Source organism: Bubalus kerabau, chromosome 15, assembly GCF_029407905.1.
Source record: "Bubalus kerabau isolate K-KA32 ecotype Philippines breed swamp buffalo chromosome 15, PCC_UOA_SB_1v2, whole genome shotgun sequence".
In the NCBI taxonomy this organism is placed as follows: Eukaryota; Metazoa; Chordata; class Mammalia; order Artiodactyla; family Bovidae; genus Bubalus; species Bubalus kerabau.
Window position 1 is genome coordinate 20,428,997 of NC_073638.1, and position 13,815 is coordinate 20,442,811.

Below are 13,815 nucleotides of genomic sequence, written 5' to 3' on the forward strand. Positions count from 1 at the left end.
TCTTAGGCAAATGCAACCAGAGACTGGGAGGAGGCGGCCCTAGGGGCAACACTCTGGGTGGGAAAGGGAGGGGAGAATCACCCCTTCTGAAAACTCTTTACCAGGCTACTTGACAGACATTAAGGTTTGACCCCCTTGCCCCACCGGTCCAGAATCCTACTCCGGGTTGTCTCGGAAAAGCTAACCTGTGTGTGTTGGGGGTGGGGTCACATCCACCCTCCTGCCTGCAGCCAGGGACCCAAGACCTCATTCTCCGCGGCAGATAACGCCTGTCTTGCAAACGGGAGGAAACCGGGCACCCAAAAAGAAACCTGCAGCGTGCGCTCTGCGGTTGGCTTGGAGGGAATCGCTCGCAGGCCGCTGGTCCTGCAGCCCTCGCCCCACTCTCCTGGGACCCGCTCCTGCAGCGATCCGGGCGCTTCCCAAACACCGCAGTTTTATTTAACCAACTCAAAAAGACGTGAACTTCTCCTGAAGAGTTAAACATAATTGGAAACATGCATTCTGGCAAGGAGGGACGGAGAAATTCTTGGTAACACTCCAGCGAAAAGGCCGATCTATCAACCGCTGGGTCTGACAGAGGCTGGCCCACTGGAGCCCGGTGAGCTCCGGAGCGAGATAGAGATTGGGCCGTCGCGGGGTGGAGCCGCAGAGCTGCCCAGGAAGACTGCACCGAGAGGTTTACGAAGAAAGAAGACTGCAATCCGTTTCCCTAAACCGACAGTAAACTCTTTTCCAGTGAGAAATGGAATTCAAACTGGTAACATGTCAGTAACCAACAGACCCCTTAATGTTATGTCCAGGTCCAAAGATGAAAAGTATTTTGTCTATATTGTGTGTGTTGTAGGGGAAAGCAGGCGGGTTCTCCGCTACTTACTAACAAATGTCTCTGCTCCTCTAAGTCAGCTTCCTCAGAGAACATGGGGCCCTGATGCCCACCCAGACAGATGTCATTGGGTTTAAAAATTACTTGTAAAGTATGCCTAGTACCATTCCTGGCGTTCCATATTAATAATAATTTTGCAAGTTGATGACTTCCTCTTGCCAGTTACAAGATCTCATCGTCCGGCTAATGGGGGGAGACAAGATACCCCCAGACCAAGCCCGGAAGTTCCCTGGGCCTCTTTGGTGCCTGCGGTTCTCAGTTGCGCATGCGCTCTGCGGGCGTCTAGTCTCCTTTCCTAGAGATCCTGAGATTTCTGCTCTGTGCGCCTCGTGGCTTTCCTCAGAGCTGGGGCTCAGCCTGGTCCAGATCCTGATGGCCGCACCTCTGCCCTCTGGGCTTCTCACCGACCCTCACCAGGCTGCTCCCGCCTCCCAAAGATCTGGGTGTCTCCACGCACCCTTCTCTGATTGCTCCCTTCTTCCAATTTGCAAGACACTTCCAGGAATCATTGCAATAACCAAACTCCTGTCCATATAGAAAATTCCCCAGTGTCAGTCTGCCTTTTTCAACTTGACTTTATCCCTGCATTTGAGAAAAAGAGATTCTCAGTGGTAAAGAGCCAGTCTTGGGGACACCAGGCCTGGGTTGCAATTCTGCTCACTTCCAGACCAGTCGTGGGACTTTGGCAGGTGATGATTCTGGGCTTCTCTTCTTCCAATTCTAAAATTAGAATAATAGCAACAGCCTCCTGGTGCTATTGTGAAGATTAAACTTGGATGGGCACTTGGGAAATGTTCAGTCAATGGCAGTGGGTTCTCTGGAGGCAACCCACTCCAGTATTCTTGCCTGGAGAAACCCATAGACAGAGAAGCCTGGTGGGGTACAGTCCGCAGTTCGTGGGGTCATAAAGAGTTGGACACGATTGAGTGACTAACACTTTCACTTTTCACTCTCGGGTGCCTGTGAAGCCTGGGTGTGCAGGGGGGACCTGGGGGTGCTGGGGCTGCACGCGCTTCAGGACCAGCTGAAGAGGAGGAAGGGGAGGGCCCGTACTCTGAGCTCCCCTCCTCTCCAGCTTCTTCCCCAGGTCTTGCTTGACCACAGCATCATGTGGATGGCTGGAGAGGGGCCTCTGCGGCCACCATAGCCTGTGGCAGCAGCTGGAAGCTGCTACCAAACGCAGGCCACTGGTTTCCTCAGAGCCCCAAGTGTCTGGCTGCTCCAGGGCAGTGACTTCCCAGGTAACAGCAGGTCCTCCACCCGCCATGTGCTGTGAAGGAGCTTTTACCACTTGTATCAGGCCCTGGGGGCTGTGGTCACCCTGATGTCTAAGTTAGATATTGGGACCCTAGTTCTGACACCTGAACAGAAAGCTTGGAAATCCAAGCTCTGGGAAACCAGCAATAAGAAAAACCTGAGATGCAGAGAGTAGGTTCAGAAGACAGTGAACCAAGAGAAAGGGAAGAGGGTTCCTGTATATGAAATTGTGTACAAGCCCCAGTTTCCCTGTCCTTCAAAGTAAAAACTTCCCTGGTGGCTCAGACGCTAAAGCATCTGCTTACAATGCGGGAGACCTGGGTTCAATCCCTTGGTCAGGAAGATCTCCTGGAGAAGGGAATGGCAACTCACTCTAGTATTCTTGCCGCCACCACCTCCGCCAAAAAAAAAAGCGGCTCAAAGAAATACTTAGGGGCTTCCCTGGTGGCTCAGAGGTTAAAGCATCTGCCTGCAATGTGGGAGACCAGGGTTCGATCCCTGGGTCAGGAAGATTCCCCTGGAGAAAGCAATGGCAACCAACTCCAGTATTCTTGCCTGGAGAATCCCAGGGTACAGTCCGCAGGGTTGCAAAGAGTCAAACACGACTGAGCGATTTCACTTCACTTCACTTCAAAGTAAAAGGCTTTTTCTTTAGTCTCCCAGGCCTCCCCTGAGTTTCAAAAGGCAGACTCAAGAGTTAACAATTGGAAAATTGAAGATGTAGAAGCAAAGAATAGCAGTTGGGCTGGGGAAACTGGTAACAATTTAGACTATAAATCCACCACCTAGCAGAGTCACTGAACTCCCAGTTCCCTGAAAGATATAGACAAAGCGCTGACACGCGTTCTTAAGTTGATTTTTACAGGAAGCAGACCCCCTCCAGATGAAAACTGCTGACCACAAGCACACGGACCCTAGACTGGTTGAAACCAGAAGATTGATGATGCTTGATACTTCACTTTGATGCCAACCAATCTGAGAACTGTGCATGAGCTAATCACTCACCCCGCAGCCCCCTCTCTCACACTCCCTTTAAAATCCCTTCTCTGAGAGCAGTGGAGGAGTTTGGGTCTTTTGAGCATGAGCTGCCCATTCTCCTTGCTTGGGATTCTGCAATAAACACTGTACTTTCTTTCACTACAAGCTGGAGTCAGTAGATTAGCTTTACTGCACTCAGACGAGTGGACCCAAGATTGGTTCAGGCCCCCTAACTGCCTGGCATTGCATTAGCAATTCACATGTATTTGCATCTCATTTACAACCCTATGAATTAAGCACTATAGTAGCCCCATTTTAGAGATGAATTTAAGGCTGAGAGTTTATGTGACTTGCCCAAGATCACTCAACTCAGAATTCCTAGAGTCAGGATTTGAATCTAAGTCTTTCTGATTTAATTTAAACATAAAACCCCTAAGCCATATAGGTTGTCAGTTCTCTCAATACCCTTTTGAGGTAGGCATCATCATCTTCTTTTCTCTCTTGTGAGACAAAGGCCCAAACTTCTCCAGTGATTTTCAGCAGGAATCTGAGCTCAGGTCTGTCTCATGTCAGAACCTGTGTGAGGGCAGTACTCTCCTCCTCCTTCTCTGCAACAGACAGAGATAGGGTGGCCTGGTGTTCCCTCAGGACAGGCATGCACAAGTGGAATTTTGTGGTCCCTGATTACTGAAGATTGCTAATCATTTTTAATAACACTGACCACTTCTGTCCATTTCGTAAAACAAATTTAAATCAAGAGGAAGCATAAAAAGTATGAGGGATTTGTTTAATCTGGTATCGTATTACAAGAGCCATTTCAGCTCCCTGAAACTATGTAAAGCATTTTGCATTTGAGCAAATAAAAGTCTTATGAGTCCACTGATAATTATGCAACCCCAAATTTATGGTTTCTAAGTCTCATTGGATGAAACGTGAAGTATAACAACAAACTTGTAAGATTATGACACATTAATAGAGGAATGTGAAATATTTACTAAAGCGATAGGCATTGATGAAATAGCTTGGGGTCTAATACTTAATGATGAGAATAAAGATTTTGAGCAAACAACAGTATTACTTTCTGCATTTTTTGCAATATTCATTAACATCTGTCACAAAGGGTCGAGGGGCCCAGAAAATTTGCATAAAATGATAATTAACAACCAGGAGGAAGTGAGCTGGGGAATCAGGCCCAGGAGAGTTATAAAATACTTTAGAATGTTGAAGTCTTCCTTTTCATATGTGTAGGTCAGGAGCTCGGCATCAGTCTGGGGTTATTTCTCAGGTAAACTTCACAATATGTTTCTAGAAAGTCCTGGGGAAAAAAGTTTTCATCTGTGGCCCCTTTTGAGGGTTATGGTGAATGAAATAATTTACAAACCATTGCCACCATTGTCTCCCCTCACCATTTACAAACCATTGCCACTATTCTATCCACTCACCATTTAAGTTTTGGATTTTTTGGTAAATGATTATTGTCTTCCAATTTTAAATCAGCTGGATCTCGCCTAGACTGATCCTAGGAAAGCAGGTGACAGGATTACTTTGAGCAGCACCCCTCAGCTCTTCAAGGCACTCCAGCTGTGTGAGTCTTCCCTGTTGAGGTCTCAGACATCATGGTGCAGAGACCACCCTCCATCTCCTGCCCTCTTCCTTGACCTGTGCCTTGCCCAAATTCCTGACTTGCATAATCATGACTAGTGGTTATGTTTTATGTCACTAAGCTGCATGATTTGTAAGGGAGCAATAGATAACCAGAACATGGCATTGAATTTTAAATGCAAAAGCTAATTCAAGATTTAAAAACAACAGCAGCAACACAACTCTGCTGGCCTGTACTTTGCAGGCCAAATGCAATTGCTCAGTCTGTTTCATAGGACACCAGTGAGAGACTGCAACTTAGAGGAATTATAAATGGTAGGCCGTCAATGACAAATGAGACTGAAAAAGAACCAGCAGGGAATGCCAAGATGTCTTTCAGAGAGGTGGCAGGCACTATACTTAGTGGGGTATTCAGAGTTACCACAAGGTTTAAAAAACTGAATGTTAAATAGATGAGGGCTCTCATTGAGAGGCCAGAAAACCCTGACCAGTGTGGAAGACATTGGATCCTTGTGAACCCTATATTTAGGCCCTTAGGAATCCACTCTAGCCAACCACTAATAGCTATTTTTAATTCACAAATACAAAATAGTTGCTCTCTGCAGGAAACTTCAGTCTGGAGGGTCTCATTTGTGTCTGCCTTGCCTAGGACTACCAACCACTGAGTTTTCCCAGGTTTTTTGTGCAAAAATACTATGTTGGACAAGATAGAGGTCAATGTCCTAAAGATACTGAACCATTGCAACAGAATCCACTAATAAGGCTGAGTGGACTCAGGGTGATATGTAACCAACTCCTGTCTGGGCAGGCCCGGTTCATCTTATGAGTAGTTCATTTTTAGTCATTCTTAGGATTGTGAAATGTTTATATAAGATTGCCTATCAGTCATAGGTAACCAAGAGTGAAGGCCATGCATAAACACACTACGTATTGCAAGAGGGAGAGATCTTTTCATTCAGAGTCCTTGTTCATAGGTTGGGAAGTCAAAGCCTATGGGAGAAGAAGGACCTGCCCAAGGTCACACCACCAGTCAGTAAACAGCTGGGACCGGAGCTCGGCTTGCCTGGCTTCTATTGTGCAGCCAAGTATACCTTCTCTACCCTTTTACAGGCTTCCTGTTTGACTTCATGCACTCATCTCACATGCTAGTAAAGTAATGCTCAAAATTCTCCAAGCCAGGCTTCAGCAATACGTGAACCGTGAACTTCCAGATGTTCAAGCTGGTTTTAGAAAAGGCAGAGGAACCAGAGATCAAATTGCCAACATCTGCTGGGTCATGGAAAAAGCAAAAGAGTTCCAGAAAAACATCTATTTCTGCTTTATTGACTACGCCAAAGCCTTTGACTGTGTGGATCACAATAAACTGTGGAAAATTCTGAAAGAGATGGGAATACCAGACCACCTGACCTGTCTCTTGAGAAACCTATATGCAGGTCAGGAAGCAACAGTTAGAACTGGACATGGAACAGTAGACTGGTTCCAAATAGGAAAAGGAGTACGTCAAGGCTGTATATCGTCACCTTGCTTATTTAACTTATATGCAGAATACATCATGAGAAACGCTGGGCTGGAAGAAGCACAAGCTGGAATCAAGAATGCCAGGAGAAATATCAATAACCTCAGATATGCAGATGACACCACCCTTATGGCAGAAAGTGAAAAGGAACTCAAAAGCTTCTTGATGAAAGTAAAAGTGGAGAGTGAAAAAGTTGGCTTAAAGCTCAACATTCAGAAAACGAAGATCATGGCATCTGGTCCCATCACTTCATGGGAAATAGATGGGGAAACAGTGGAAACAGTGTCAGACTTTATTTTTTGGGGCTCCAAAATCACTGCAGATGGTGACTGCAGCCATGAAATTAAAAGACACTTACTCCTTGGAAGGAAAGTTATGACCAACCTAGATAGCATATTCAAAAGCAGAGACATTACTTTGCCAACAAAGGTCCATCTAGTCAAGGTTATGGTTTTTCCAGTAGTCATGTATGGATGTGAGAGTTGGACTATGAAGAAAGCTGAGCACCAAAGAATTGATGCTTTTGAACTGTGGTGTTGGAGAAGACTCTTCAGGGTCTCTTGGACTGCAAGAAGATCCAACCAGTCCATTCTAAAGGAGATCAGCCCTGGATATTCTTTGGAAGGAATGATGCTAAAGCTGAAACTCCAGTACTTTGGCCATCTCAAAGTACTCAAAGTTGAAGAGTTGACTCATTGGAAAAGACTCTGATGCTGGGAGGGATTGGGGGCAGGAGGAGAAGGGGACGACAAAGGATGAGATGGCTGGATGGTATCACCAACTCTATGGACGTGAGTCTCAGTGAACTCCGAGAGTTGGTGATGGACAGGGAGGCCTGGCGTGCTGTGATTCATGGGGTCGCAGAGTCAGACACGACTGAGCGACTAAACTGAGCTGAAAGGTCTTCAGAGTTTATCTTGTATTCTTTTTTTTAAAATTTTATTTTATTTTTAAACTTTACAAAATTGTATTAGTTTTGCCAAATATCGAAATGAATCCGCCACAGGTAGCTTGTATTCTTTAAGATTTCAGTAATATGTGAAGATAGCATAGTTTTCTAAGAGCCCTGAATTTTTCCAAGCCACAACTTTCTGCTCACCTTTTGAAATTTTTGTCCTGCTTCACAGCTCACATGATCTTAGCTCCCCAACCAGGGATCGAAACTATGCCCCCTGCCGTGGAAGTGTGGAAGTGTGGAGTCCTAACTGCTAGACCACCACCTTGCTCACTTTCCTATTACACTATCTGAGTAGGACTGTCGTGGGAATTTTGTTGCTATCTCAGCTCTGAGGGCCACTGCTGAAGGGGAGTGGGCCTACATGGCCACATTTGGTTCTGTTTCCTGCTGCTGCTGCTGCTAAGTCGCTTCAGTCGTGTCCGACTCTGCGCGACCCCATAGACAGCAGCCCACCAGGCTCTGCCATCCCTGGGATTCTCCAGGCAAGAACACTGGAGTGGGTTGCCATTTCCTTCTCCATTGCGTGAAAGTGAAAAGTGAAAGTGAAGTCTCTCAGTCGTGACCGACTCGTGGCGACCCCATGGACTGTAGCCCACCAGGCTCCTCCATCCATGGGATTTTCTAGGCAAGAGTACTGGAGTGGCTTGCCATTGCCTTCTCCATCTGTTTCCTACTCCCCTCCAATTCATGACGTATTGACCCAGAAGAGTTAGTCCATCAACCAAGGATTCTCTTCCTCAAACTGTTACCCCCCACTCAGAAACCACGGAGAAATGACAATGAACACTTGAATGAAAAGGTTATATCGAGCCATTATTATTATTATTATTAGTTTTGTCATATGCCAGCTGCAGCATAAGCAGTAAGAGCTGCAGAATTCTGCACTGAAAAGTGGAGGTGGGAAAGGGAGAGGGGCACGTCTACAGCCGCAGCAGCAGCAGGAGCAGCAGAGATCTAGGGCCCAGAGTAGGTGAAGGAGAACACAGCTGAGCGGGCTCTCACTGCCAGCTCTGTACCCACAGGGCCGGATCAGCCCTCTCTACTTGAACCAGCTCATTTTCACAACCACTAACTCTTGCTCAGACCCAGACCCATCTGAAGAGGCTCACAATCTAACAGTGGAGATAAAATATATAATTGAATACCTGTGGGTTCTAATTTGGCAAGTCTGGAAAGGAACTGAATGTTTGAGGGTTTTTTGTTCTGTTTTTTTATTTTTATTTTTTGCCACACTGCACAACTTGTGAGATCTGAGTTCCCTGACCATGACTTGAACCCCTGCCTTGGCAGTGGATGCACTGAGTCCTAACCACTGGACTGCCAGGGAAGTCACAAAATGGTGTGTTTTACAAGACTGCCCTTCAGAATTCTGATGACCAGTCAAGATAAAAGACATTGCCCTGAGGAAGAAAGTCCTGGCCCGTTGCAGGTCCATGTCATCTTCATTCTCCAGTCCTGTCTCAGAATTTATGGTTTTTAAATCCATATAACATATAAACCCAGGTATAACTGCCAAAACTTCCCCCTTTTAGAGAGAGACTGTCTCCAAAATACAGGGGTAGCAGCATGGTGTCCCCCTAGGGGTGTCCTCAGGGAAGACCCTGTCTCTTGCTGCCAGTTCCCCTCCTGCTACTGTGCTCAGCACAGTTTCTCCCCTAGGCGATAACCCCTTTCCTTTTCCCTGATAGCCTGTCCTTTCTCTGCCCCAAGGTGACCTCTGTTAGTTGTTGCGGTTGTCACTAAGGTGTGTCTGACTCTTTGCAACTCCATGGATTGCAACACACCAGGCTTCCCTGTCCTTCACTACCTCCTTCAATTTGCCCAAACTCATGTCCATTGAGTCCGTGATGCCATTCAACCATCTCATCCTCTTGCACCCCTTCCCCTCCTGCCCTCAATCTTTCTCAGCATCAGGGTCTTTTCCAATGGCTCTTCCCATTTCCAATGGCTCTTCCCATCAGGTGACCAAAGTACTGGAGCTTCAGCATCAGTCCCTCCATATTCAGGGTTGATTTCCTTTAGGATTGACAGGTTTGATCTCCTTGCTGTCCAAGGGACTTTCAAAAGTCTTCTCCAGCACCACAATTCGAAAGCATCAATTCTTTGGTGCTCAGCCTTCTTTATGGTCCATATCTCACATGCATACATGACTACTGGAAAAAACATAGCTTTCACTATGGACCTTTGTTGGCAAAGTGATGTCTCTGCTTTTTAAATATGCATTGTCTAGGTTTGTCATAGCTTTTCTTCTAAGGAGCAAGCATCTTTTAATTTTGTGGCTGCAGTCACTGTCCAAGAGTTTTTCTTGAGAAGCTAGGACAGAACAGAAGTCATCCTACCATAGATGTTGAAGAGCTAATGGTCTGGTTTTCACCCCCAGACTTCCCTTGGGACCTAAAGAGACAGCAGGAGGAACTAGGCCTTTCTCAGGGCCACGCCAGGTCCTGGCCAGCCCCTGCTCCTCTGTTTCCTTCATTAACCTGGTTCCCTGAGAAGCTCCACCACTCCTGAAGTCTTCCCATTTCCTTGCACTGGGAGCACCTCAATCCTCTCCTCTCCGGGTATCTCCCCAACTCTGAGTCTTTTAGACTAGGAGAGCATCCTAGACCTCTGCTAAAGGATGGCGGTCCCTTGACAGGAGTCCCAGGGACACTGGGCTTCCTGGATGTGTTCCTCTTGTCTAGTTTTCTTTGTAGCCTTCAGGCTTACCTTTTTTTTTTGAAGCCTAATAATTAATGAAAACACATATATCAAGAATGAGCACTTTTCATGGATGCTGGCTGGTACTGTCTTCCTTAATTAGCAGGAAACTTGTTTCCTCAGATCTGTGAGCCCAGAAACCAGTCAGCTTGTGGTTTCTGTCCTACTAACCCGTGACTTCTGCAATAAGGCTGAAGCTGCAGTATCCTTTTGAGTTGTGCCCTATGACACTCACATTTCTGATTCTTGGTTTATTCCACTTTTCCTACTCCTGCTGCTGCTTCCCTCTGTCCTTCTTCTGGTCTAGTTGTCCCTGCTACCTCGAATGTTCTTACTCTTGTAACTTTTTACTAAGCTGACTCCTGTCTATTCTCCTGGATATGTCTAAATGTTTTACTTCTTATACAGAGCTTTGCTAGTCACTTAGTAAGAGAACTTTCTAATGTCTGAGCTAGCATCTTCCCCTGGAAGCATTCCCTGCATCCCCCACTCCACCTGCTTCCCCTCTGCCCTCACAGACTCCAGGACCACCTCCATGGTGCACTGATCAGAGTCAAGTTCAAGGACTTGATGATACAGGAGTCATGCCTTAGCAGAGGCTGAGAGTAAAAAGTATCAGGGCCTAGGGAGTGATCCTGGGGGAGACTATAGCATGGTTCTTGGTGGCCTAGAGGGAGCACATGGGAAGAGGTGGGGCGACAGAGAAGCAGAGGATGAGGGATGGAGCCGGGGTAGAGCGGGAGGAGCCCGCCCGCAGGGCGCCAGCCTGGGAAGGAGAAGGACGCCCTCTAGAGGCGGGTCTGAACTCTGACACAGAGCACTGAAGAGAAGGGAAGGTGAAAAGCGGGGTGGCCAATGACTGCCTTTGGGTTTACAGACTCATGAGCAGCAAATGTTTTTGAACCAGAACTCATAATAAGGAAAACATTTTACTTTACAACAGAGCAAACACACATCATGCCTCTCTAAAAACAAGTTTCACCAAGTATGCATGTGAAAGAATGATATTTTCTTTTCTAATCTGCTCTGCTCTACTCCAATCCAATCCATGTTCTTTCATTAAAAAGATGCTGAATTCTCTAAGCTGATCTTACCATGAACGTGCTACAAGCCACAGTTTGTGTGGTGTGTTCTTTTCCAACGTTTTTTGAAAAAGTTAAATCTGCAGAAAAATAAAAGATTATGCTCTTCATCTCGATTCACCAGTTGTTAACATTTTACTATACTAGTTCACACTCTCTAGATGTGACTATAACACACACATATGCACACACATATAATCCATTCTCATTAACCACAGTAGTTGTATGCTATAAAATTGAACACTGAATCAGCAAATGCTAAACCATTGTTTCCAAGGGAAATACAGAATTAGGTTCCTGTGAGTTTCTGATCATGTTTTCATTAACCTTGCTTCTGTTTAAAGATACCGTATTTTATTAACATTGAACCCACAGCCAACAGCACTGTAACTTATGCCTGAACCAAGCTTATCTAACACATGTGTATTTTCTCTGTAAGGGACATCACAGTCTTCTCGCACTTAGGAGAAATAGACAGCACTGTGCTTGAGACCATTTTAAAAAGCAACATTTCAAAAAAGTATGGTGAAAAAATATGCACTCAATAGACCACGAAAGGGACACTTGTTTACACGTGTTCATTTCTGAAATAATGAAATCAGAAGGCAGAGTACCACCTTGTTTGACCTCGGCTGGGAACGTGCATGCTGAATGATTCAAATTTTCAACACCCTTGGCATGACTGTAAGTAACCATGAAAGCAAGTAACCATGAAAAGTATTGATTTTGAAGTTATAAATAAATTTTAACTAGTAAGCAAATTTGAAAATCTATGAATAATGAGGTTTGAAGTTTGCTGACACTGTATCTCTTCACCCTTGAATGCATCTCCTCAGAGTAAGGACATTCTGCAACAGCACATTATGCCAACAGGAAAACTAACTCTCATCCAGTACGTCATCTGATATTCAAACTTCACCAATTTTCCTGAAGAATTTTACGAGCAATTTTCTCGGGGGGGAGGACCAGAATCCAGTCAAGGTTTATGGACACATTACATTCAGTTATGTCTCTTTAGTTTTCTTTCAGGTAAAATAGTCTTCCACTTTTTAAAAAAATGACATCGATACTTTTGTGGAGTCCAAGCCAATTGTCTCCTTGAATGTTTCACATTCTAGATTTGTCTGATTGGCTCCTCCTGATTTGAGCTGGTGAAACCTTTTTGTGGGATTGCCCCGTGGGTGATTTGGGAACTTTTGCTTCCCAGAAGAGGGCTTATGTCAGCTTGTCCCTCTACTTGTGAGCCTGAGTCAGATTCCTGGGTCGTGGTGATGGCCCATGGTGGAAAGCACAGCCCTAGGTGAGGGAGAAGGCAGTGTTATCAGAGGGGGGAGACTGAGGAACTGGGGAGAAGAGACAGGGCCCAGAATTACTGTTGTGATGAATGGGACGGGCGGGCGGGGTGCTGAGTCCCAGCCCTGAAGAATTACAGTCTCCCCCAAGGGCAGAGGATCTGCATTTGTCGTGGTGACGTTTGCTTCCCAAGATCATGAAGAAACACAGTGTCAGTGTCTGAGGGCTGAGTTTTAATTTCCAGTGAAACTGGGACAAAGTTCCTTTAGGCCAGATATAATTCATTTTTAAGCCTTGAAGTTGGCGCATTCTAAATGCTTAGGAAATTGTTATGGATTGTAACAAAAGACAGAATAGCTAACGCCTGACATAGTGCTTTTCTATGCCAGTGCCACTCGATGATTTAATATTTAATATGATTGTGGTCAAACCAAGTCCGAATAGAACAAGCCTGAAGCATTTCTAGCACTGCAGCCAGATGGCCAGGAGCCCGAAGTGATATAACCGTGGTTTACGCACCAGCCTGGAGAGTAACCTCTGGGACTGGTTGAACTCTCAGACAGCATTTGGTATTTCCTAGCAATGATCTAGAATGCATCTGGGAAGCCCGTTTGAATCATCCAATTAGATCATGTTTTCCAAGGGGCCTTGATGCAGAAATGCTGCCAAGGCCTTTGGCAGAGCCCAGCAGAGCCCCCTGCCCTCTCGACAAGGCAGCGGCTCTCACTGGATTCTCACGACAGCCCAGTTCAGGATCCCGGGTTGGTGTTACTATCCCCACCGACAGATGAGGACCCTGAAGCTCACAGAGGTTAGGTGACTTGGGGAAAGTCACAGAAAGCACTGAATGGCTACCGTGAGTCAAGCCTTAACTCCCTTTGCTGGTCCTGGGCTCCGAGCGGGAGTGACAGGTCACTAACTGGTTGGGAGGTATCCCCACAAGCCACCGCCAGCTTGTGCCTCTGTGCTAGACTCCAGCAGCTCTTGTCTGACCAGAGAAGGGGGCTGTATGGTCAGGACTGGTCAGAAGATGCCCACTAAAGCTCTCTAATGACTGCACAAGGTCACCAGGGCTCACTCCACTGGTCCCACCTAACACGGTTACTTAACCTCTTCCAGCGTTTGAGTCTTCTCAACCAGAAAATGTAGGTACAAATGGAACCTACCTCTAGGCCCTATTATTGATGCAGTGTAAAGTGCTTACATCAGCACTGAATGCTCTATTATTATTAATAATTGTTATGATATCATATGCCTAGTAAATACTCAATAAATAGTCATCGTGGGGGTGTTGGGACATTTTTATATACCATGGATGCTATTTGAGGATGCTATTGAGTGCTGCAGGTACTTGTGATTGTGCTTGAAGAGGCTAAAGAAGCTTCCCGAAGTATAGAAGCTGGAGATTTGTACTTACCTATGATGTGTTCCATGAGGTAATTTTCCATCCTGGCACTAAAGTGTATTGAGGTAGGCACTGGATGAACAGAGGTAAGAGACATATTTCTTGCCTTAAGGGTGCCTGAAATCTAGCTGGAGGTGG